The 24508-nt window shown below is 41.6% G+C and overlaps 2 pseudogenes across 2 annotated transcripts; both read left to right on the top strand.

Annotated features, from left to right (window-relative positions):
• The first annotated feature begins 1011 nt into the window (after positions 1-1011).
• Positions 1012-1975, top strand: LOC311599100 (glyceraldehyde-3-phosphate dehydrogenase-like; annotated as a pseudogene). Its single transcript has one exon. The product of its transcript is annotated as a glyceraldehyde-3-phosphate dehydrogenase-like (transcript).
• A 934-nt stretch (positions 1976-2909) lies between these two features.
• On the top strand, positions 2910-3889 carry LOC311599098 (high mobility group protein B2-like; annotated as a pseudogene). The gene is made up of 2 exons: positions 2910-2966; positions 3282-3889. The product of its transcript is annotated as a high mobility group protein B2-like (transcript).
• The last annotated feature ends 20619 nt before the right edge of the window (positions 3890-24508 follow it).

The following is a 24508-nucleotide window of genomic DNA, read 5'->3' as shown; positions in this document are numbered from 1 at the left end:
CAACCTTAACCAAACATCTCAGGAAATGGTTCATGTCTAATCTCCTCTGACCAGCTCTTGTTCAGTGACTTACGCTAATTCTTCACTTGTGTGGAGTTAATGGGAGCATGCTCTTGGTTAATTTTTTGTGTGTTTAAAAAGAACATTTCTTTTAGTTTTTGAGCTTATAAAGCAATTGCAACATTTCTGCCCTTTTCCTTTCTCCCTCTAAACCCTTTCATATATTACACCAACACTTGCTCTCTTTCAAATTCATGTCCCTCTTTTAAATTAATTCTTGTTACATGTATATGTATGTTGGTTGATATACATTCCTAAATACATAAATACAACTTGCCCAGTTTGTATGATGTCACTCATATGTACTTGTGTTTTCAGGACTGATCATGTGGTGTTGGATAACCAATTGCTGTGCTCTTCCCTGGGGGAGACTATTTATCTTGCTTTCAGCTTTCCTCAGTTTCCTGTAGTTCTTTGTGTAGGGGTCATCCCTCATGTGAAGTTTTCCTTATCCACCTTATAATATCTAGGAAATGTCTCTTTGCATCAGATGGAGGCCATTAAAGAAAAGCACAACCAATTGAAATGCAGAGTTGTGAAGCTGGGTCCTAACGATTGCTTTTACAATGCAACTCCCATATCTAAGGATCAAAGATTACTGCAAAAGAGGAACAAGAAGGGAAGGAATGTAAGAGCTTTGGGGACGTTTGCTGTGACATTGGTCTCTTACGAATATTAAAAACTACAACCATAAAACCACACCAACGTGAGTGCCTCAACACCAGCTACACAAGGACAACATTGGATATGATAATTTTGTTAGTTCTTATCTAGGATGATTTCTGGGTGTTTAAGAGTATTTTTGGCTCTCTGCTCCTCCCTGTTCCAGAGACAGCTGCATCTTCTCTCGCAGTGCCAGCCTGGTCCCTTGACACAACAGTGAAGGTTGGAATAAACAGATTTGGCCGTATTGGGTGCCTGGTTATCAGGGCTTGGTTCTTATCTGGCAAAGTGGGGATTGTTACCATGAATGACCCCTTCATTGACCTCCACTACATGGTCTACATGTTCCAGTATGACTCTACCCATGGCAAGTTCTGTGGCACAGTCAAGGCTGAGAATGGGAAGCTTGTCATCAACGGGAAGTCCATCACCATCTTCCAGGAGAGAGATCCCGCTAACATGAAATGGGCTGATGCTGGTGCCAAGTATCTTATGGAGTCTACTGGTGTCTTTACCACCATGGAAAAGGCCGGGGCCCAATTGAAGGGTGTGGCCGAAAGTGTCATCATCTCTGCCCCTTCTGCTGATGCCCCCATGTGTGTGATGAATGTGAACCACGAGAAGTATGACAACTCACTCAAAACTGTCAGTGATGCTTCCTGCACCACCAACTGCTTAGCCCCCCTGGCCAAGGTCATCCATGACAACTCTGTCATCGTGGAAGGACTCATGACCACAGTTCATGTCATCACTGGCACCCAGAAGACTGTGGATGGCCTCTCTGGAAAGCTGTGGTGTGATGGCAGTGGGGCTGCCCAGAACATCATCCCTGCATCCATGGGTGCTGCCAAGGTTGTAGGCAAGGTCATCCCAGAGCTGAACAGGAAGCTCACTGGCATGGCCTTCCATGGTCCTACCAGCAATGAGTGCATCATAGATCTGAGATGCCAACTGGAGAAACCTGGCAAGTATGATGACATCAAAAAGGTGGTAAAGCAGGCATCTGAGGGCCCATTAAAGGGCATACTGGGCCACACTGAGGACCAGGTTGTCTCTTGAGACTTTAACAGTGACTCCCACTCTTCCACCTTGATGCTGGGATTGGCATTGCCCTCAATGACAACTTTGTAAAGCTCATTTCCTGGTATACAATGAATCTGACAACAGCAACAGGGTGGTGGACCTCATGGCCTCCATGGACCACCCATCCCAACAAGGACACGAGAGAAAGAGAGAGGCCCTCAGCTGCTGAGGAGTCCCTGTTCCAACTCTGCCCCTGACACTGAGCATCTCTTCTCATAGTTTCCATCCTAGAGGCCAGAATAATGGGAGGGGCCCAGGGAGCCCTACTCTCTTGAATACCATCAATGACGTTCACTGCACCTACCAAAAAATAGTATTTTAAAGAGTATAATCCTACTTTCAAGTGGAGGTAGTGCTGTTTAATAGTTATTGACTCAGCACCAGCCATGGGATTTATTTAATTCAAAGTATAGGTTAAGTACAGATATGTAAAGGTTATATTTATCTACATATGTATATATTTAAATTTTTTCACAAAAAGGTACCAACAACTCTAGGATGTGAGCTGGCCTGGATTGTGGTTTACCTACTAGGTGTCACACCGTTAAAGAAAAACATCTTTCCTTTTCCCAGTAACTATCAATTGCCAATAGCTCCTCAGCTAAGGGTAGAATTTCCTGTCCCATCTCCTCTCTCAATGCTGGAACGTAGCCTGGCTTGAGCTCTCACAAGTCTTCTATACAACAGCACTGCTGAATTCAGGAAATGCTGGGGGTTTTTTTGTTGTTGTTTTTTGTTTTGTTTTGTTTTGTTTATTTTGCTTGTTTTTGTTTCCGAGGTCATCCACTGCCACTGGCTCTACAGTCTTTTTGTTCCTCTTTTCATAAAATCCCTGGACCTTGGGAGAGGGATAAAGATTTTTTAAAAATTGAAAATAGGTTCTTCTCTCATACTATATACCTGGAGCACAATTTCCCCTCCCTCCACTCCTCCCAGCTCCCCTCTCCCCCAGATTCACTCATCCATCCTCCATTTCTCTTCAAAAAGGAGCAGGCCTCCCAGAGACAACAACCAAACAGATATAATAAGGCAAAAGGGAAGAAAAAAGATCCTAATGCTCCCAAAAGACCACCGTCTGCCTTCTTCCTGTTTTGCTCTGAACGATGAAAAGTGAACACCCGGGCCTGTCCTGTCCATTGGAGATGCAGAGGCTGAACAAGGCAAGACAGTAGATAGCAAGAGCAGGCAACAATCAAAGTCACACCCACTCCCACTGTTCGGAGACCCACAAAAACACCAAGTTAACTGCCAGAACATATGCACAGAGGACCTGGTGCAGACCCAGGCACGCCCTGTGCGTGCCACTTCAGTCTCTGTATGAAACCTGGTTAGCTGGTTTAGTGGGCCATGAGACTTAAAAATTTAAATACTGGTGTGTGTGTGTGTGTGTGTGTGTGTGTGTGTGTGTGTGTGTGTGTGTGTGTGTGTGTGTGTGTGTGTGTTCCCTGTGATTAATCTCGTCAACCGGCTTTGAGGGAAGAGCTTGCACCAGCAGGAAGCCGCCACATGCGGTCACCGTGAGCAAAGGAGACCCCTTCCTGCAGATAAGCCGGAAGGAGCACAAGAAGAAGCACCCAGACTCCTCTGTCAGCTTCGCTCCGAGAGATGGAAGAGCGTGTCTGCAAAGGAAAAGTTTGAAGATTGTCCAAGAACGACAAAGCTCGCTATGACAGGGAGATGAAGAATTACATTCCCACCAAAGGGCATAAGAAAGGGAAGGAAAAAGATCCTAATGCTGTAAAAAGACCACTGTCTGCCTTCTTCCTGTTTCGCTCTGAGCATCGCCCAAAGATCAAAAGTGAACGAACACCCGGGCCTGTCTATTGGAAATACTGCAAAGAAACTGGGTGAGATGTGGTGTGAACAGTCTGCCAAAGATAAACAACCCTATGAGCAGAAAGCAGCTAAACTAAAGGAGAAGTAGGAGAAGGATAGTGCTGCACACCGCGCCGAGGGCAAAGGTGAGGCAGGGAAGAAGGGGTCTAGGAGGCCAACTGTTTCAAAGAAGAACGAGCAAGGAGATGAGGAAGAAGAAGAGGAAGATGCTGAAGATGAGGAGGAGCAAGATGAGGATGACAAATAAATGGCTGTCCTAAAATATGTGGAGTGTGTACGTGCTCAGGCAACTGTTTTGCTAAGAATGTAAAGTTCAAGTGCAGCTCAACATTTGCTTCCCTAAAAAACTACAGATTTTTTTCATAGCTGATGAGATTCTTTGTAGAAAAAAAAAAAACTTTTCTAAAAAGGAGCTTATGGCTTTTTCAGGGGCTACAATGAACAGTTGGATTTAAAGCTTCTAATGTTGATTGTTCCTAAATATTTAATAGTTTCTTTAATTTCTTATGGTAGCAAAAAAACCAACAACCAAACAAACCAAAACCAAAACCAAAACAAAGAAAAACCAATAAACAAAACAAAAACCAAAAAAACCAAAACCAAAACAACACACACAAAAAACTCCATAGCAATTTGTATTACCAGTAAATTTTTTTATGTTGCTTTTTAAAAAAATTGTCATAAAATAATGCATATTACTTGAAAAAAAGTGAAATACTGGCCACCAAAAGAGGATTTGGAACATAAGCCTAACCTCCTTACAACTGATTTGAGAAGGAGGGACAAATGCCTATAAAAGCAAGCCAGAGCAGGTTTCTCAAAGGCCCATTGGGTGCTGTGTAGCCTGCAATAGCTTGGAGCTGAAGACGCATATCTAGAGCCCAGGGTTTATACAGAAGTGAGGGGCAAAAACACGTATAGGGAGTTTATTTTTCAATGATACTGAATTGACAGCGACCTTGATAATGGTGTCACTTGATATCCTTAAAGTTTTGGGTTTCTCTACATTTTTCCTTTGAGTACACCATAGTTAGTATCCAGGGGTAGGACCTACGTACTGTGTGGTTATATAGGAAAATGGCAGAGGCCATTCCTATACAGAGAACATGGTCTTAGCTTTGCCACAGATCACCTTCCTCATGAAGTTATCTCTTTACCGAGGTACCTCTCTCACTGCACCTCTAGTCTCTTATAGTTCTCTGTAGAATGTGCCCAGCTGATATTGTTGAACATGTGCTATGTGCGTTCTGAATCTTGGCTTTTTTTTTTTTTTTAATATAAGCCCAGCGCTTTTGTAGTTTAAGGCGGAGCGAGCAATATCTCACTGGATATCTGCACCACCAACAGAGAGGCCGAGACCTCTGCTTTCTTTAGTGTCTTGCTGCTACTTGCCTGAGGAGGGAGTAATGTCATATGAAGGAAACCGAGAAGAGAAGACGTGGCTAGGCTGTAAGCACTGGGCAGAAGTGAGGCGCTTAAAGCTTTGCATTAGGTAAGCAGAATTTCAGCGAGTCGAGATCAGCAGATTTGTGTGCTGTTCTGGTAAGCCACTTCCCTCCTGCGGCCCACTCATTAATTTTCGGAAGTCTGACAGAATGGCTAAAAGGATGATCAATTTCAAGTGTCACTCCTGGCTTGTTTTTAGCCTTCTGTAAAAGGAGTTCCTGACAAGTAACCCTGTTAGTGCCCTCAAAATGTCTCCTGTTATTAAATATTGGGAATGAGCTTAAATAATGAAACTAAGGTTTTTATGTCTCGAGAACTGTTGACTTAGAAGATGATGAGATTAGGGTGTATTAATGACTTGTAGGTGGGCTTAAGCACTCAAACCAGCAGGACTTTCATTAATAGATTTGCCTGAAACATGGGGATGTCCTTGCTCTTGTTCCAAATGATTGCATGACATTGTTACCTCCTGGGAAAGCTTGGATTCTCCCTTCCTCTTTCCCATCATCTGCTGTTATTCTAACATGACAGGTTTTTAACTTTAAAAAAAAAATGAGATTATAATTACATCACTTTCTCCTCCCATTTCCTCCCTTCAAACCCTCTCCTGTGCCCCTTGCTCTTTTTCAAATTTATTTCATTTTTCTTTAATTGTTTCTCTCTCTCTCTCTCTCTCTCTCTCTCTCTCTCTCTCTCTCTCTCTCTCTCTCTCTCTGTGTGTGTGTGTGTGTGTGTGTACAAATACAACCTGCTTGGTCTATATAATACATATATGGGTAGACAACTCCTTTTTCTTTTGAGTTATACTTAAACTGTACTCAAGAGAGTGTAGTTGTGGGTAGCATTGTATTTTCCTCCTTGTGATTATTTTTCATCTCTGTGCTTTTTTTATCCACTCACTATTTTTTTCCTTCTTTGTTGGATAGTTTTTTGAAAAGCCTCCTCCTTTTTCTAATAGCACTTTCTATCCCGACATATCCTACATCATCAGGCCAAATTATAGGTAATGTTTAACCACTTGGGTGTCTATGGAATCCACTGATATTTATTTTGAATACATTTTATCCTAACATTTGGCCAATTGGTTTTATTTCCAGTGCTCCTGGTGAGTGAAAGGGCTGAAGGTTATCATGGAACACAGTTGTAGAACTTACATTGCAATATCTGGGAAGGGTATGTCCTTCAGGTGAGAATCAGAGTGTCTGGCCCTGTGCAGAAGGACATTACAGCAGCGGTGAGCATCTGCCTGCAGAGGGTTGGTGGGTTCAAGCGTATGGCAGAAGCAGCTAAGAACTGGGAGACTAGGAGCGTATATGGTGATTCACCTGCTCACTTCTACCCTTCAGCAACGTGAAGACACATGCACCTCTTCATTTGATATTAATAAAAAAAATTGCCCTGACAAGGGTTGTAAGGGAAGAGAAAAGAGGAAGATGGAAAAAAAAAAACCCAAATTGATGAGAGACAAAGTAAAGGAGAGAAAAAGAAAAACCACCTGAAGGCTTGGGTACTCATTGCGGCTTGTTTGTGACTTCTGCCATAAACACTATAAAACACAGGAGACAGAATGCCGTACTTCTGTCACACCTGGGAAGCTCAATGTGACCACAGTGGTTTGAGAAGTTTGAACACAGCCACTTTTCTAGATGAGTGTTTACCCACTCAATTAGAACTCGATAACTCATCAGAACGCAAAGCTCCGAACGAAGACTGGAAATAATAAACTGACAAATTAAATAGAGTCACCTGGTGCTGAAATACAAAGTGATATCAATTTATAAAGCCAATTGGGTTGGAATCCGCCTATCCCCGATCTTGAGCTATATTCTATTTGCTCTTTTGTTTGTTGTTTTGTAATAAGATATCTCACTCTACAGCCGCAGCTGGCCCCTAACTCACAGCAATCAGCCTGCTTTAGCTTCCTAAGTGCTGGGATCGCCCCTCCCTCCCTCTCTCTCTCCCTCCCTCCTTCTCTCTTCCCCCCCTCTATTCCTCCTCTCTCTCTTTAATAAAATATCAAAGATCACCAGATGACTTTTAAAAAATTATTATTATTTACATCACGACTGCAGTTTCCTGTCCCCTCCTATCTATGCCCCTATCAACTTGTCCTCCAGTTTCTATTCAGAAAAGGGCAGGTCTCCTGTGGTTATCAACTAGACATGGCGTATCAGGATGCAGTAAGACTAGGCATCACCTCTCCTTTTAAGGATAGACAAGGCAAGGCAACCCGTTAGGAGGAAAGGTGTCCCAAAAGCTGGCAAAAGAGACAGAGACAACCCCTGTTCCCACTGTTAGGAGTCTCACAAGAAGACCAAGCTACACAACTGTAATGCACATGTGCAGGGACTAGGTCAGTCCCATGCAGCCTCCCTGGTTGTTGGTCCAGTATCTGTGTGCCCTATGAACCCAGGTTAGTTGACTCTGTGGGTTTTCCTGTGATGTCCTTGACCACTGTAGCTCTTACAATCCTTCCTTCCCCTCTTCTTCAGGTTTCCCCAAACACCACCTAATGTTTGGCTGTGGGTCTCTGCATCTATTTCTAATGGTTGCTGGATGAAGCCTCTTAGAGGACAACTGGGCTAGTTACTGATCTGTGAGTATAGCACACTATCATTAGGCATAATTTCTTTGAATTTTATTTTTGCCAGTTATGTCTGGTTCTATCCTAGATCTTTGTGTTATCTAGCCTCTGGGTCCTTGGCCTCCAGGAAGTGTCAAGGCTGGGCTCCCTCTCATGGTATGGTTCTCAGACTGGACCATTCATTGGTTGGACACTCCCACAATGTCTCCAACACCTTTACTCCAGCACATCTTGTAGGCAGGGCAAATTGTAGGTCGAAGGTCATGTGGCTGGGTTGGTGTCCCAATTCCTCCTCTAGAGGTCTTGCCCGGTTACAGGAGATGGCCAGTGCAGTCTATGGGTCTTTGCTGTCATCCTCATCCAGTACTGGGAGTTTCCATTGCACGAGGTATTCCAATAGCACTAGCTATTACTCAGCTGTTAAAGACAATGACATCATGAAAATTTCAGGCAAATGGACGGAATTAGAAAAAGTCCTCCTGAGTGAGGAAACCCATATCCAGAAAGATGAACATGGCATGTATTCACTTATAAGTGGATCTTAGCTGTAAAGCAAAGGATAACCATGCTACAATCCACAGACCCAGAGAAGCTAAGTCACACGGAGGGTTCAAGGAGGGTCATCTGAATCTTCCTGGGAATTGGAAATAGAATAGACACTGCAAGTGGAGGCAAGTGGGGGAGACAGGAAGAGGAGGGATCAGGTGTGAGGAAGATGGAGGGAGTGACAACTGGTTTTGGGGGATGCATCTCAGGGACAAGTAAGATAACATTTTTATGAGGATGATTCTCAACAAACCATGCAAGGTTGTTTAAAATAGTGGCATTTGGAGGAATTAAAGGCAATAGGCCGCCACATATGGGACTATGTGAGTCTATTAGAAGCAAAATAATTTGTCAAAGGTATTTAAAACCATAGCCTACATTTTACATACAGCAGTAGCTTGTTGTCTCATAATGTGTTTTCCTAATTCTGTTTTCTGAAATCTTTGTTATTTCTGCATGGGTTGTTTTTAATTCTTTAACCAGCTAAGAATCATTGCCTTTGTCTTAAAAGAGCTGTCAGGCTGTTTACAATCATCTTGACTTTCATCTCTGCCAGGAATAGATGCACAGAGAGAAGGGTAGAAGACCTGTGTGAGGGGCCATTCCCCCTGTGGATGCAGAGTGACTGACTTAGTCAAGTGGAAACGCACGTCAGCATCTGTGATGGGGGCTTGGGGACACAGGGTCATTGGGCCAGAACCCCTGACTGATGTTGGTGTTAAAGGGCTGTGTACACATCTGCTCGGATCTACTTCTCAGATACTTGTCTTCAAGGAGGGCCTCAGATCTCAGATGCTATGACTTTTATACTTGACGTTGGAATAACCTCAAACAGCTCCACAAATCATTTCATTTTTCCTCCTAATGAGTTTCCTGAAGCTGTTGTTCAGTACCTTGAAAACGTGTTGCTTGCTGAGCCTCCTTTGGCTCCTAGGCTTATCACAATGGTACTCTGAATATTAGAATTAAGTCATGGGTAGATTTTTTTAAAATTAACTAATTAATTAATTTAATTTTACATCCCAACTTCAGGGGGCTGTGGATGTGGCTCAGTTGGTAGAGAATTTGCCTAGCATGCACAAAGCCCTGGGCTCAGTTCCCAGCACTGCATAAAAAAAATGGCTGCCATGATAATCCAAAAATAGAGTTTTTAAAGAATGTATTTACTTTCATGTGTGTGCATGTTTTGCCTGCATGTAACTCTGTGAATAACCTACATCTGGTGGCCCATGAGAGCCAGGAGAGGGCATCAGATCCTCTGGAACTGGAGTTATGGTTATGAGTCTTCATGTGGGTGCTGGGAATCAAATCCAGGTCCTCTGGAACAGCGGTTAGTTTTGTTTTGTTTTTGTTTTTGTTTTACTACTGAGATGAGCCATCTCTCCAGTGCAAAGGCGGAGTATTGGGATTGAGGCAGGATTCTGAAATTCTCAAGGGTCAGAATGCATGTGCTGGATAGGCATTGACTTGCTACTGCACAACGGAGACTTTGCTCCTGCTCTTGGGGAGTTGGGGCTGAGCATGGAGTTTGCGGTTTGCTGGGCTCATGACTGCTGCTGGCTGTGAGTTGGTACTTCTCAGGGTAGGTGACTTCACCCTCTTGACTTTCTCAGGCGTTGTCCTTTGTCCTCTGCGGCAGGCTCCAGTTCCAGCTCCCTGTTACTTCACATGTGTCTTCTCTTTCTGGCTTTAGATGACACCTCAGTGCCATGCTCAGGATATTACCGCACAGGGAGCACAGCCACCTAGAAAAGATTTGACCATGTCTCCTGGAGGTGGAGACCTGGTGGCACTCAGAGGAAGGATAGCAGGCTACCAAGAAGAGACTTGATACCCTATGAGCATATACAGGGGGAGGAAATCCCCCTCAGTCACAGTCATAGGGGAGGGGAGTAAGGGGAAAATGGGAGGGAGGGAAGAATGGGAGGATACAAGGGATAGGATAACTATTGAGATGTAACAAGAATAAATTAATAAAAAATTAAAAAAAAATCACGTCTTAATGAGACATTTTTTAAGCAGGCTTTGGTGCATGGCTTCCTGCTTTTCCTCACTGACCACCACCTTCCTGCCTGTGTATCACTTACCCTCATGTCTTTAAGTGAGAACAGTGATAAGTGTGGGCCAGGATTTTACCTCGAGCAACTCCAGGCCATGAGTTGAAGGCCCAGGGCAATGTCAATAGGATGAATAAGGAGAAAAATGTGATCATAATTAAATTGCTACCAACACACCTCTGTGAGAAGGTGATAAAGAAACAATGGACTTGGGAGAGCATTTGTAAGCCTCCTTTAAGGTTTCGCACAAGAGGAAAAATAATCTATTTTATTTCAGATATTGGCTTACTGCTTCTAATGCTGGATACTCCTGTGGTATAATTATTCTCTGTTCTTTGAATGATTCTTCTCCCATTTTCCCCCCTTACTGGCCATAGAAAATCATTTTCCTTAATAGAACTGAATTTAACACAGCCATGGTACTTTGACAGCAAAGAAGTCATGCAATCCCTCTGTGTGTGTGTGTGTGTGCGTGTGTGTGTGTGTGCGTGTGTGTGTGTGTGTGTGTGTCTGTGTCTGTGTGACATGTACTATTTATCCCTGGACTCATCTTTCTGTGAACAGTGCATTTAAATACAATGCACACAACTCCATAACAGTCACTTTGTCATGTCTTTGCTTAGGCAGGTAATGCTTTATGTAAATAAAGCTTCCAATTAGTTTTCAGAACCTTAGCAGCCTTCTACGATTTCTTTCATCATTACTGTGTGTTCAGTGTCAGTGTGCTATTACACACTTTCTGACAGTTTGCATTCTTTAACCTGATAGCCTACTTCCAATCTGTGAAATCTTTCTTTCCTTCAGAGTAGAAAACTTTATAATAAAGTGGAGTGATTATAACTGTCACATCAAAAAATAATTTCTCAAGCCAACCCTATATGCCCTGCCCCTTATGCTCCCCACCATGGCCTCAATATGTAGGCGTGGCCAGCAGCCATCAGCAACCTGTGTAAAGCAGGGTGGCCTCAGACTCAAACTCCCAAGTGCTGGCATGAAAAGTGTGTGCCATACTACAACTCGCAAAACATCTAAGAGTAGATGACCTTGGGTTTTCTGTTTGGACTACACTGTTTTCACCAACTGTGTCATAATTCATAACACAGATTGCTAGCTGTATATTCAGTTTTATCCTTGCATCCCAGCGTCTGCTTTATTTCCTGATTGCCTTTATCTTTTCTCCAAAGCTGAGTGAGAGTTCAATGTTTCCCCTTCCAGAGGACAATGAGAGGCAGATGAGGATGCGAGAAGCCTTTGTGGATCTTTGCATTTTCTACTCACGCAGTATGCTTCCCCTCTGTTCAGCCTTCTAGTTTACATGGAGCGTTAGAGACAGAAACCAGCTCTATCCCTTCAGGAGGAGAGTGGACTGATGTGTGTGCTGCATCACGTGTACTCTTACCAGTATTTGCTATTTCTTGTTTTCTTGACAGTAGCCATTCCAATTAGAATGGGATGGAATTTTGATTTACATTTCTCTGAAGGCTAAAGATACTGAAAATTTTTCATATGTTTATTGGTCATCGCTATTTCTGCTGATAAGTGAGTTTCAATGAATGAGTGGGGCAGCACATTAAGAGCATAATAGAGGTTGAATAAAAATGGTAATAAAGAAAATATTATTAAAATGAACGTTATTAAATTGATTTAATTAAATGATGTATACACTAAGTACTGTAAAGAAACATCTTGTAATACTGAAATGCTAGACAAGTGTGATTTGTAAAACAATAGCTTATTGAAAAATGAAATAAATATAATGAAAATATTTAGCCTAGCTCAACCAGATTGGAACTATGTTATGAAAAGTAGTGAGGGCATTTTTGTATTGTTCTACTATAACTATGGTTGATATTGGAAAAAAGTAAATCCTCAAATATAATTCAGCTATTACTCTTGTTTTCTTCCACAAGATACCTGTCAGTTGCATTATGACACACATCTTATACTTCACTTCTCTCATAGGCAGCTATAAAATCTTTCACTGGGAGAGGTCATCACATAGATGTGAAATATTGTCACGTGTAGTAGATATTGGGGAGGCTATGGCAGCCCAGCAGCAGCGATCCCTCACTTCAGATATTGAGAATTTCCAGTCTTCCTGAACATTTTCACAGAGAGCATTTATGAGAGGAAAAAAATTACCACCAATCTGTATCCAAAATGTAGGATCATGATGTCCCCTGCGAGGCCTGGAAGCAACACCAGCAGATGTGAGCAGTGGCCAGATAGAGGACTTTCAGGAGGACCTGCTCCAAAGGGACCAACCCCTACCCTCCCACGTCCACAATGTAGCAAGTCCTGAATTTGAGCTGAGATTGTGAAAGTCCACTTGTGGATGGTAGAGTAACATCCCACTCATGGAAAAGATACCACATTTTATTCTCTAAAACCTGTGATGTATTGTTTGACACCGCAAGTGCGATTATACAGATTATCAAGATTCCAGGATGAGGAGATTAGCTGGGATTATCTGAATTGATACACTGTTATCATATGGGCCCTGACAAGAGAGATGCAAGAGGGTCTGAGGAGCCTGAGTGGTGTGAAGGGACCAAGGACTAAGGAATTCAGGGGCCATCAGAAGCTGAAAATGCAAAGTTTTCCCGTGGGGTCTCTAAAATAATAACACAACAGTGCCAATATGTCCACAGATGCTTTAGATGTGTGTGTCTGTGTGTGTGAGTGAGAGAGTGTGTGTGCGGTTCTGGGTCTTGTGATAGTAAGGAAAGCATTCTTTTTTTTTTTTTTTTTGAGATTTTTTTCCATTAAAAAAAACCTTACTAATTTTACATCCTGATTGTAGCCCCCTCCCTAGTCTCCTCCTGGTGGTTCCACCCTTCCTACCTCTCTCCCCTCCCTACTCAGTCCTCAGAAAGGGGGAGCTCTCTTCCACTACCGTCTGACCCTAGCCTATCAAGTCTCATCAGGACCACCTGCATCCTCTTCCTCTGTGGCCTGATCAACCATCTGGCCACAGAGTGTCTGTCAAAGGCAGCCCCTGCTCCCCAGGTTAGGAGACCCACATGTAAGGCAAGCATTTTACTTCTGAATTACTCCCATAGCCCCTGCTGCAGACCTCTGGTTTTATTTTTTTTTGTTTTTTGTTTTGTTTTTGTTTTTTTTGTAGTGTAACATAATAAACTTACATTGTCTCAAGCTTTGTTTGTGATATTTGTTACAGTACCAATAGGAAGCTAATATCCAGGGTCCAGATTCCAGTGTTCCATTTGAAGGTCCCTTTATGCTTCCTTTTACGTAGTGCTGTTCAGTGATTTCCATACGCTGAGCAGGCAGAATGATAAAGGCAGCTCCAGAGAGAAAGGCTGCATGTGACTTTTAATGAACTCAAGAAATGTTTCTGTATTGGTTCATTTATTCTAACAGATTTTTTTATTAGAAGGGATTTTAGTCTAGCTTAGCACACAAAACATTAACAATTTCTAATATACGGAGTCCTTTCAAATTTTATTATCTTCCTGCTAACCTGATTTTTGCAAGATAAGCATTTTCTATTATAAATGAATTAGGTATTCATTATAAAAAATAGGAAGAAGACAATGGAAGGAAAGGAAAAAGCTTGTAGTTTTGCATTTTCAGAGAGAACCACTCAATGGACTAAGTGGTTTCTTCTGAGTTTTCTCTACATTTTTCAAACTTCTTGTACTAATTTATACATGTGTAGCATTTTGTGTCTTGCTACTTTCACGTAATATTATTTACATAATTAGTTTACAATTATCGACTTATTGTAACTGTACTTTTTTATGATGCTCTAATTTAGAGGATGCCTGCACGCAAATGTAAGAAATAAATGCTGGTTAATGCAAACAGAAAGGTACTGACACGAAAAGGGATTTAGGAACTGAAAAGAATCCTGGGAAATCAGGGGAGACAGGATGTACTTGGGGTCAGAGCGAGCATAGGATTCTGGCCACTGAGCTATCACTTTACAGGGTCTCATCCTTTAATGTTGCCTGCAGGACACAAACAGGTTCAATAGGCTCTGTGTTGTTCTTCATGGTAGGAGGAATGCCTTGCCTTTTATCTCTGAGAGAATATTTTGACATCTGTACTCATAAAATTCCATGAATTGTCTGCCGTTTGACTTTATGGGATTATAAAATAACTCGTTTTGCGAACAGAGTTTACCACCCCTCCCCCTGCCAACACCAGGTGACTTTTATATTGATTTGCAGATCACAGTATCACGATGTCATGTTTTGCTCAAAAGTTTCCTGGACTAAATTTGAAGTTAGAGAATCCAAGTGATTGTGATTCTTAGGCAAGGCAGTTAAGTGTTATGGTTTGGATTTACATGCCCATCAAAGGCCAAATGCTAAAGGTTTGTCCCATAGCTGGTAGCATGGTTGGAGGGTCGAGGGGAGGTAGTCCATTGAGGAAATGTCCTTGAGGGACATACTGGAGTCTTGCTTGTTCATTGTTCCCTGCCACCTTTAAAATAAGCACTTTCCTGCAACGTGATGCATTGACTCACCATAGACCCAAGGACCTTGTGACCATGGACTAAAATGTCTGAAACTGTGAGGCAAAATGAATCTTCCTCCTCTTAATACCTGTTATGTCTGGTATTTTGTTTCAGCAACTCCGAGTTCACTTCCATCGGAAGATACTTTTCCTCAAATCAATGTAAACTTTACGGTCTTTTCTGATTTAGAGATAGGTAGAAAGAAAAATAGTGTTCTGGTTTCATTCAAAGGTATATAAAAGATGGCAATTCAGTTCTTTCAAGAACAGCATAGATAAATTAGCACCTTTGAGGAAAGCAACAATTGATTGAACTAACATGTAACAGTAACGTAAAGTCCTTGACTCACATGCCTTCTGCACATGCTGCCCCAAGCAGTTAAAAGGGTCTGTGCATCCATTTATCCTACAAGTGCATGTGTCAAGTGGCAAGTCCTAGTCTGGACCCTGACAATACATCAGTGAAGAACTCCTGACTTGGCTTGTGTTCTAAGGAAAGATCCCCTGTGCCTTCCCAGGTATCAGAGGATGACTTTGGTGCTCCTGACTCACTGTTTGCATAAGGAGGGAGCCTCCAGGTAATGGTCCTGCTGTGACAACATCCACTCCATTGACTTGTCCTCAGTGTGCTGGTTCCTCAAGTGACACTGTGGATGCTTGTCCTCCTGGCTTTTTAAATCTCAATTAAGATTGGGCAGTGATACTGGATTTAGTGTAGGAGGAGCAAGGATGTCATACTCACGACAGGCACGTTCAAGAATCGTTCTCTCTACTCCCCTGCAAACTACAAGCCGGAATTTGAGTATTCTTGTAGCCTAATACTTAGTTCTATTCTTTCTCACAAGAACGAAAGTCATTTTTGCAGCTTGGTTACTCTTGGAGTCTCCTAGAATTAGAAACTTCCATGTAACTTGGGAGTTATTTTACTGTTTCTATCTTTTCTGTTTTATTTATTTATTTATTTTGTAAGAGTCACTCTTCAGGTGGAACATAGCACCGCTACATCAGTCCATAATGGTGGCTGTAATATTTGTAGTGATTCTGTGATGATCCAGGCACCTGACTGAGTCATTCTTCGATTCTTCCGTACTTATGCCAAAGCATTTGCTCTTAATAGCATTCTGAATTAATTTCTTTCTACTTCTTGTTCATTATGACCATGTGGTTCTGCTATTTCTTTTTGGAAACTTACGTGTGTAGCCTGGAGTCTCCGCTAGCATTCAACTAATATCCTCCCAGGAGACTACCCTGACTTAGATCTCCAACTTGTCACAGAGATGCCCCTGCCCACACTTTCTCTTTTCTCTGCCTCTATCTTCCCATCCTTGTTCTTCCAAGGTCTGATCTCTAACCACGTATCTCTCTGAACAACCTCTCCTATCTTTTTCCCTTTCTTCAACTACTACCTCTGCCTATTCTATTTCTCCTCCTGAGTGAGATTTAATCATTTTGCCTTGGATCTTCCTGGTAACTTACTTTATTTGGGTCTGTGAATTGTAGCATATTGATCCTGTACTATATGGCTAAAGTCTGCTTATAAGTGAATATATACCATGTACTTCTTTCTGGGACTGGGTTACCTCACTCAGGATGATCTTTTCTAGTTCAATACATTTGCTGGCAAATTTCATGATTTCTTTGTTTTTAATAGCTGAGTAGCATTCCATTGTGTAAATGTTCCACAATTTCTTCATCCATTTTTTGATTCAGAGACATCTAGGTTGTTTCCAGGTTCTGGCTATTACAAATACAGCTGCTATGAGTATAGTTGAGCAAGTGTCCTTGTATGGTGGAGCATCTGTTGGGTATATGCCTAGTAGTGGTATAGCTGGGACTTGGGGTGGAGCTATTCCCAATTTTCTGAGAAAGCATCAGATAGATTTCCAAAGTGGTTGTATACATTTGCACTCCCACCAGCAATGAAGGAGTGTTCACCTTTCACCACATCCTTGCCAGCATTCGCTGTCACTTTAATTTTTGATCTTAGCCATTTTGACTTGTGCAAGATGGCATCGCAGAGTTGTTTTGTTTTGCATTTCCCTGATGACTAAAGACTTTGAGCATTTCTTTAAGTGACTCTCAGCCATTCGATATTCTTCTGTTGAGGATACTCTATTTAGTTCTGTGCCCCATTTTTAATTGGGTTATTTTGTCTATTAATGCTTATTTTTTTTGAGTTCTTTATATATTTTAGATACTAGACCTTTGTCTGACGTAGGGTTGGTGAAGATCTTTTCCCAGTCTGCAGACTGCCATTTCATTCTACTGACAGTGTCCTTTGCCTTACAGAATCTTTTCAGTCTCAAAAAGTCCCATTTACTAATTATTTATCTTAAAGCCTGTGCTATTGGTGTTCTGTTCAGGAGGTTGTCTCCTGTGTCATTGATCCACTTTCACTTGAATTTTGTGCAGGGTGATAAATATGGATCTATTTACATTTTTCTACATGTAGGCATTCAGTTAGACCAGCACCATTTGTCAAAGATACTGTCTTTTTTCTATTGTATGGCTTTGGTGTATTTGTCAAAAATCAAGTGTCCACAGGTGTATTTCTGGGTGTTCAATTCGACTCCACTGATGCACCAGACTATTTATATGCCAGAACCATGCAGTTTTTATTACTATTGTTTTGTAGTATAGCTTGAAGTCAGGGATGGAGACACCTCTAGAAGTTCTTTCATTGTATGGGATTGTTTTAGTTAGCACTCTTCTTCTTAGTGCATCGCTCAAGGCTGAAGTGAAGAAAGCATCATGTCCCTGTGAAGTGACAAAGAAGACAAAGGGTAGTTGAGGTGCAGATGATCCACCAATTCTCACATTGCTAATCAATAAGCTCTTTGTAGGTACTCCCATGTTTTACACTTTCCCTCTGGCATCTGAACTTTATTTACAGTTCTCTTATATGTCTAGGCTTCAGGAAAGCCATCCAACTACTAATTAACATCCCCTGTAGCTCCTTGACTTAGTTAAGTCCTGCATCTTTGGTGAATATACTCCTGCTGAGCTCATGCTTGTGTAGGCATTTTCAGAGTTTGTTTCCGTGCATGGTTCCTGAACTTTCTGATATAAAACTGTACAGCCTAGGAACGCTTTTGGCGTATAAGCTTTCTCTACAAGTGTCGTCCTTGGGTCTGTAACATCAAAACATGTTGTAGGTTTCCATTCAAGCTGTAAGGCTGTGGTGGGGAGAAGGGGAAGATGAGGAGACATGAAGTTCCCTTTAACAGCTTCTTCAAATGACGTCACGAATAGAGGGCCATCAGCTACAGCGAGGCCAAGCCTCTGAGACAGTTACAATTCCAAGGTATTTAGGTGTTTGCAAGCATTCTTCTCTGATTCACTAGCTTGATTTACTGCAATAATGGAATCTCATAGACTGAGTTGCTTGAGCCATAGGGATCTGTTTCTCACAGCTCCGTCGGCTGGAGAATCTAAGATGTAGGGATGTCTGACTCAATTCCTGGGCAAGGACTTTCCTCCTTGTTTGCAGATGGTTGTCTCGTCTCTGTGTTCCTGTGGAGGGAAGTTGAGAGGGAGCAAGCACTTTGGTAGCTCTTTGTATTTGGGTACTAATTTCATGATGAGCACCCCACTCTGGTGACCTTCTGAACCCAATCAAAGCCCCATCTCTAAATATCATCGCAATAGGGACTAGAGTTTTAAGATATGAGATTTAGAGGGGGACCATTTAGCTAATAATACCAATTTTCTTCAATAAACAGTAACTCTGAACTCGACTATGTATTTTCTCATCAATATCCTGCTTTTCACAGGACACTCAGTGAAATTCTATCAAGCGGAAATAATGTTGTGAGGCATTAATTTGTGGGACAACCATTATTAATTGTTAAATTTTAACAGTGTCTGGCTCCATGTGTTATCTCCTCAGTAGACACAAGGTTTTAGCTAATTGGTTAAGCCCAGGTCATAAGTGCTTGTGAAGTCACTACCCCTCCCTCCCTTCCTTCTCTTTCAAATCCCCCTGAGATGGAATCCAGAAACTGCACATGCTAGACAGACTGCTCTACCACTAATCGACACTCCCTGCTTGTGGAAGGTTAGGCCCTAGTTGCTTTACCTCCCGGGATTTCCTTTAAATCAGTCAGAAGGGTACTTAGGTGTTAAGTAGCCAAAAAAGGCCCAGCAATTTACTAAAGAAATATCTCCATATTTTGTGTACTTTTTAAAAAAACTATTCTAAGTAATACTCTGATAATGGAGTTTTCATTTAGCTTTTAGGATAGATTCTCAGAAGTAAAACATTGAGGTCAAAGGTTTTAAATATAATCCTTTAAGATATGTGACATATATTGCTCATATATTGATAATTTACCTCATAAGTTTTGTGTCACATTATTCCATTGCAGCAATGTTCGAATGATCTACTTCAGGCCCACTGCCACTGACCTGATTGAAAACATTTGCTATAAATAGCTTGTTTTGCTGATTTGTGAAAATATCATCAACTTTTCTTTTTATCTTTCAGAGAAACTTGGCTTCCTTCCCTTCCCTCCCCCCATCCACGCTTTCTCAACTGATTTCTCCTCAAGCTTCCTAAGAACTCACATAAGTAGCAAGAAGGGCACAGTATCACCTGTCAGATCCAACCTGCACAGTCTATAGAATAATTGCCCCTCAAAAGCGTCAAGACCATAAAAAGACAAAGATTTGGAGACTGTCATCCCACACTGGTAGTGACCAGATGAGTGGATGCAGAATGTACTAGAAAAGGCTCTTAGTGGGAGAGCTGGTGGTATTTGCTAACCTTCTAGCTAGTTTTAAAAATTCCATTAAAATTGACTTCCTGGTTTTGACCATTTCGCTGTGGTTTCCCCTGATATTAAAACTGGAGGCACGTGGGGGAAGAGCACATTCTCTTATTGTGACTCTTCTGTAACTACAAATTCATTCTAAAATTCAGTTAAAAAGCCGTTTTGCTGGTAATGCAGCTCAGTGGTGGAACAGTTTCCTACTATATGTGTAGCCTTGAGATCCACCCCCAGCACCACAAACAAAGCAACAGAAGCAAAGTACAGTTTGTGGTGCTTTCAGTTAAGTGCATTTTCCTAGTAAATAGTTAAAACCAAACCAAACCAGAACAGTAAACGCTAATGTGGTGAGGCTGGTCTCATTCCTCCTCGCCCTCTCTTTCCTGTCCTTGGTATAGTTGCAATGAACGATGATGATAATTCTTAATTGATATCTGAAATTTAACTTGAATGTTGGCCATATGTTTGCACACATTTTTTGGGTGGCGGTGGTGGTGGAGGAGGGTATCTTGAAGTTGTGGGACTCCTCATTTGTTTTCTACCCATGTGCTCTGACATGCTCTGAGTTCACTCGGCTCACTGTATCTACTACTCTTCCCAGTGATTTCAGGTACTGAAAAACTTCGTGCTTTCTTTCAAAGAACTAAGAGTCCACATGCCTTAGCTAGGGTTTTATTGCTGTGAAGAGACACCTTGACCATGACACCTCTTAGGAAGGAAAACATGTAATTGGGGCTGGCTTCAGTTTCCGAGGTTTAGTACACTATTGTCATGGTGGGAAACATGGTAGTGTGCAGGCAGATGTGGTAGAGGAGAAGGAGCTGAGAGTTCTACATCTTGATCTACAGGCAAAAGAAGACTGTGAGCCGCACTGGGTGTAGCTTGAGCATTTGGGACCCCAAAGCCTGCCCCCACAGTGACACACTCTCTCCAGTGAGGCCACATACTACACCAAGGCCATATACTACCACTTTTTAAGGGCCACACAGTCAAACACAACAGTCTATGGGGGCCATTCCTATTCTAATCACCACACCCAGTAAATAAATAAAATCTAACCATATGAAAACCAAAAAGACCAAACCAACCAACCAACCAACCAACCAACCAACCAACAACCAATCAAACAAAAACCCCACAGATAATGAATGAAATCCACACAATAAAGATGGAATAAAGGCAGAGTGGTTAAAACCTTAGTGTTGCAAATACACCAATGATTTGAGGAGTGCTGTTAATTTGGAACAATCTGAAGATATCTTGTTTTCTATATTTCACAGAATGTGAAATTTCCTAGGCCATACCAGCATATGAATTGCAGACCATATTAATAATGTCAATACAGACTTAACTCCACCTACTTTTTCAGAGCTTGTAGCTGTTTGCTACATGTCCGTACATCATGAGTGGCACAGTCGTCCTTGGCTTTGGACTGTTACTGATTTCTGTTCTCCATGAAGACAGTTAGATGGCTGCTCTGTACTGCCACTGCTGCATATGGGCTTGGCCTTTCCTTTTGTTGTTGTTGTTGTCATTTTTTCTTTAGTACAGGGGTGGAATCTAGGGCCTCACACATACAAGATGCTAAGTGGTTGCTGCACTTATGTTTCATCCTTCCACTTAACAAATATTAGTTGATCACTTCCTATGCATTAAGACTAATGCTATGAGTCTGGACCATATTAGTGTACAGAACAAAGAGGGCTATGTTTGTGAAGATTTTATTCTAGTGGAGGATGAAAGACAATAAAGATGGGCCACTGTGTGAATCCTTTAGTCTGTTAGAGATAAAGCCCATGAGAAAAATAAAAATCAATGAGCCTAAAAACAGGACACTCATGATTTACAAAGGATTAAAACTGTATCATTAATATTTTCATCTGTCTGTATGTGCAGTATGCATACATGTGTGTGTAAGTCATTTGTATATATGGACATACACATATGCAGGAGTACGTGCACACATGTATGTGCTTGTGGAAGCTCAAGGTGGATGTGGAAAAATCTTCCTACGTTATTCTCCCACCTTATTCACTGAGGCAGGGTCTTCCAGTCAAACTCAGAGGTAACTGATAGGACTTTCCTTGCTATCCAGCTTGCTCTGAGGATCTCCTATGGTCAAAATTACAGACAGGCTATTACTCTCATCTGCCACTTTTATTGGTTCCAGGGACCCAAAATCTGGGCTTTATGTTTGTTGAGCCATCACTTTAATCATTGGACCATCTCCCTAGCCAAGGGCCTGAAAGTAATGGGATAATAAGCCCAGGTTTTATGATAGCATGGTATTTGATGAAAGACTTGAGGGAGAGGCAAGACTTATTCATGCAGATAGCTGGAGGAAGAAGATTCTATCAAAGGCAGCGGCTACACATAAGATCACAGGCTACAGCAGGCATGCAGTATTGTAAAAAAAAAATGCCAAGAGTAGCTTCCTTTATCCAGGCTTCACTTATTTTTTTCCTGGTTACAGTGGTGTGGCTGTTTCCACTTGCCTAGACATGATCATCACCACCTTGGGGCAAAGAATCCAGAATTATTCTCATGAAAATCTCCTTCTGGAAGAGTATGGGAGTCATGAGACTCAAGAGAGTTCCACAAGGCTCCCACATCATCCTCACCAGGCCTTCCCCTCTCTGAGGTTCTATTAGGCAAACAATTCACTAGTGTTGGAGTTTTGTGGCGTGGCTGCCTAAGAGTCTCCCAAGCTCTTGTACGCAAAACTAATATACTCACTGGCTCACCCATTAGAACTTGGATGAGTACTTTCTTTGGTCTGGTACTGTTTCTGTCTGGGATGAATAGATATTTCTTTATACTTCCCCAGGGAAAGTCATTCGAGGGCTACTCACCTTAAGGCAGATGCGAACTTCACACATCATGAATTTCATGCCTGCTTATCCACAACACCTGCTATGCCTCAGATGAATGTCCAATTCCTTCACATTTTTCTTTCCATTCTCTCTCTCCTTCACCCAAATTTACTATCACCTGTTTCTACCTTAGAAATAAACTTGGCTCTATGTCTCATCTGATGCAGGTGGAGCAAACATCTATTCTGTCAAATAAGAGAGATGAAATATCCCAGTTACATCAAAGAACATAATAAAACAGGAAATTTGAGTTTGGGTCAAGAAAGAGAGAACTTTCAGTTTCATGTGCCATAGGTTTTTACAATAAAATCTAGTACATCGAACTATTAGGGTGGCTACAACTAAACCCAGCATACTGGCATAAGTGAAGCAAGGGAGAAATTGCCACCTTTGTGCCCTTCTATGTGATTGTAGATATCATCATGACCTCTTCTCAGAAATTAAAAGTAGAAGCTTGTAATTTGAGTTTTGGCCATATAATGAAAATAACCGACAACAGGGTCTCACAAATAGATACCTGTGTGCACATATTTATGGTTAATATTCTCTTGTGTGAACTAATCTTGAGGACTTTAGAAATATGCCTGTCAGAAAGGACAAATGTAATCTTTTCTTTATAAGAGGTGCCTAGAACACTCAATTCTTAGAGGTTGAAAGCAGAAGGCTATTTTCCAGGAGTGGAGAAGGGGGACAATTTTTTTTAGTGGATATAGAATTTCTCTTTTCAACATTAAAGCATTTGGAGATAGGCTGCACTATAGTGTGGGTGCATGAAACTATGGAACTGACTATTTAGAAAAGAGTATTGTACAACATTCCCTGTGCACATCTTGCTACAACTGGAACCATCTAGGCTCTCAGAAGTTCTCAAAAAGCTTTGACAATCAGCTTAGAGTTAGTTGGTGCTTGTGAGTCAACAGGCTGGAAGAAGCATCCATACCCATGACCCTGTCTCATTCTGATCTTACAAGGTTCAGACTCTTCTGAGGGCTTATGTGGCTACCCTGAAAATGTGCTAGTGAGAATGCTGTGGGGAAAGAGAGGACACAAAGGCCAGACCAGTAGGCTGATCTTTCTGGAACTCACAAAGGAAGATATGTCTTTTTGCTTCAGCTAGCTTTTCTCATGTAATACTACACACAGAAAACAGTGGGGCATTTGTAAAAACTGAAAAGTTAATAGTACAGACCACAGATTTTTTTTGTCTGTTTCTTTTCTCTTTTAGGAAACCATGTTATGGCATTGTTTATATCTTAGGTGCTTCGGTGACAGTCTTGGTCTTTTGTTGGCATTAATGACCTTGATGTCTTTGAAGAGAGAGATTATCTGGTGTTCTATAGAGTATCTGCCCGCTCGAGTCTATCTGATGTTTTCTTGTGGTTAGAATGCAGTTGCGCATTTCGTAAAATCACATTTATTTATTTAATTGTGTGTAGGTGGTCTTGTGGCTGTATGATTGCAATGCTATCCATGTGGAGGTCAGATAACAACTTTAAGAGTCAGTTCTTTCCTTCTACTATGGGGGAAATGTCGCTCAAACCCAGGTCATCAGGCATGGCAGCAGACACCTTTCACTATGCAGACATCTTGGCAGAACACGAGAATTTTTACGAAAGGGACCACCCAGGTCAAATGTTCACATTGCATAACGTCAAAGTTGCATGCTGTCAGCATGGCTCACTACTGGTGATGCTAACTTTGATCACTTAAGTAGTCTTTCGTTGTAACATATTAGTTGTGTTTTTCATCATTTATTTGATAGGAGAGTCATTCAGTCCAGTCCACATTCAGCAGGAGAAGGATTAAGCCTCAACTACTGTGGGAAGAGTCCAAACAAGCACACACATAGTAAGTATTTCAGGAAGGTTCTTAGAAGCTGTTTGCTGGTACTGTTTTTCATTAAAGTTTTGAAAAGGGGTAGACTGTATATACTAAGTATTACTGTGGTATTATGATGGTAGATTTCTATTTTACTCATTTCTCTTCATATCCAAGCAACTATATGACTAGAATTTATGTTTTTTCCTTGCCCGCCCCTTCTCTGCCTTCTCTTCGTTTCCTCCCTTCTTTCTTTTTCTCTTTCTTTCCCTATTTTCTGGCACTATG

Source organism: Acomys minous (genome assembly GCF_964271855.1).
Source record: "Acomys minous genome assembly, chromosome: 6".
Taxonomy (NCBI): Eukaryota; Metazoa; Chordata; class Mammalia; order Rodentia; family Muridae; genus Acomys; species Acomys minous.
Note: the sequence above shows the minus strand (reverse complement) of the source record. Positions and strands in the feature narration are given on the sequence as shown.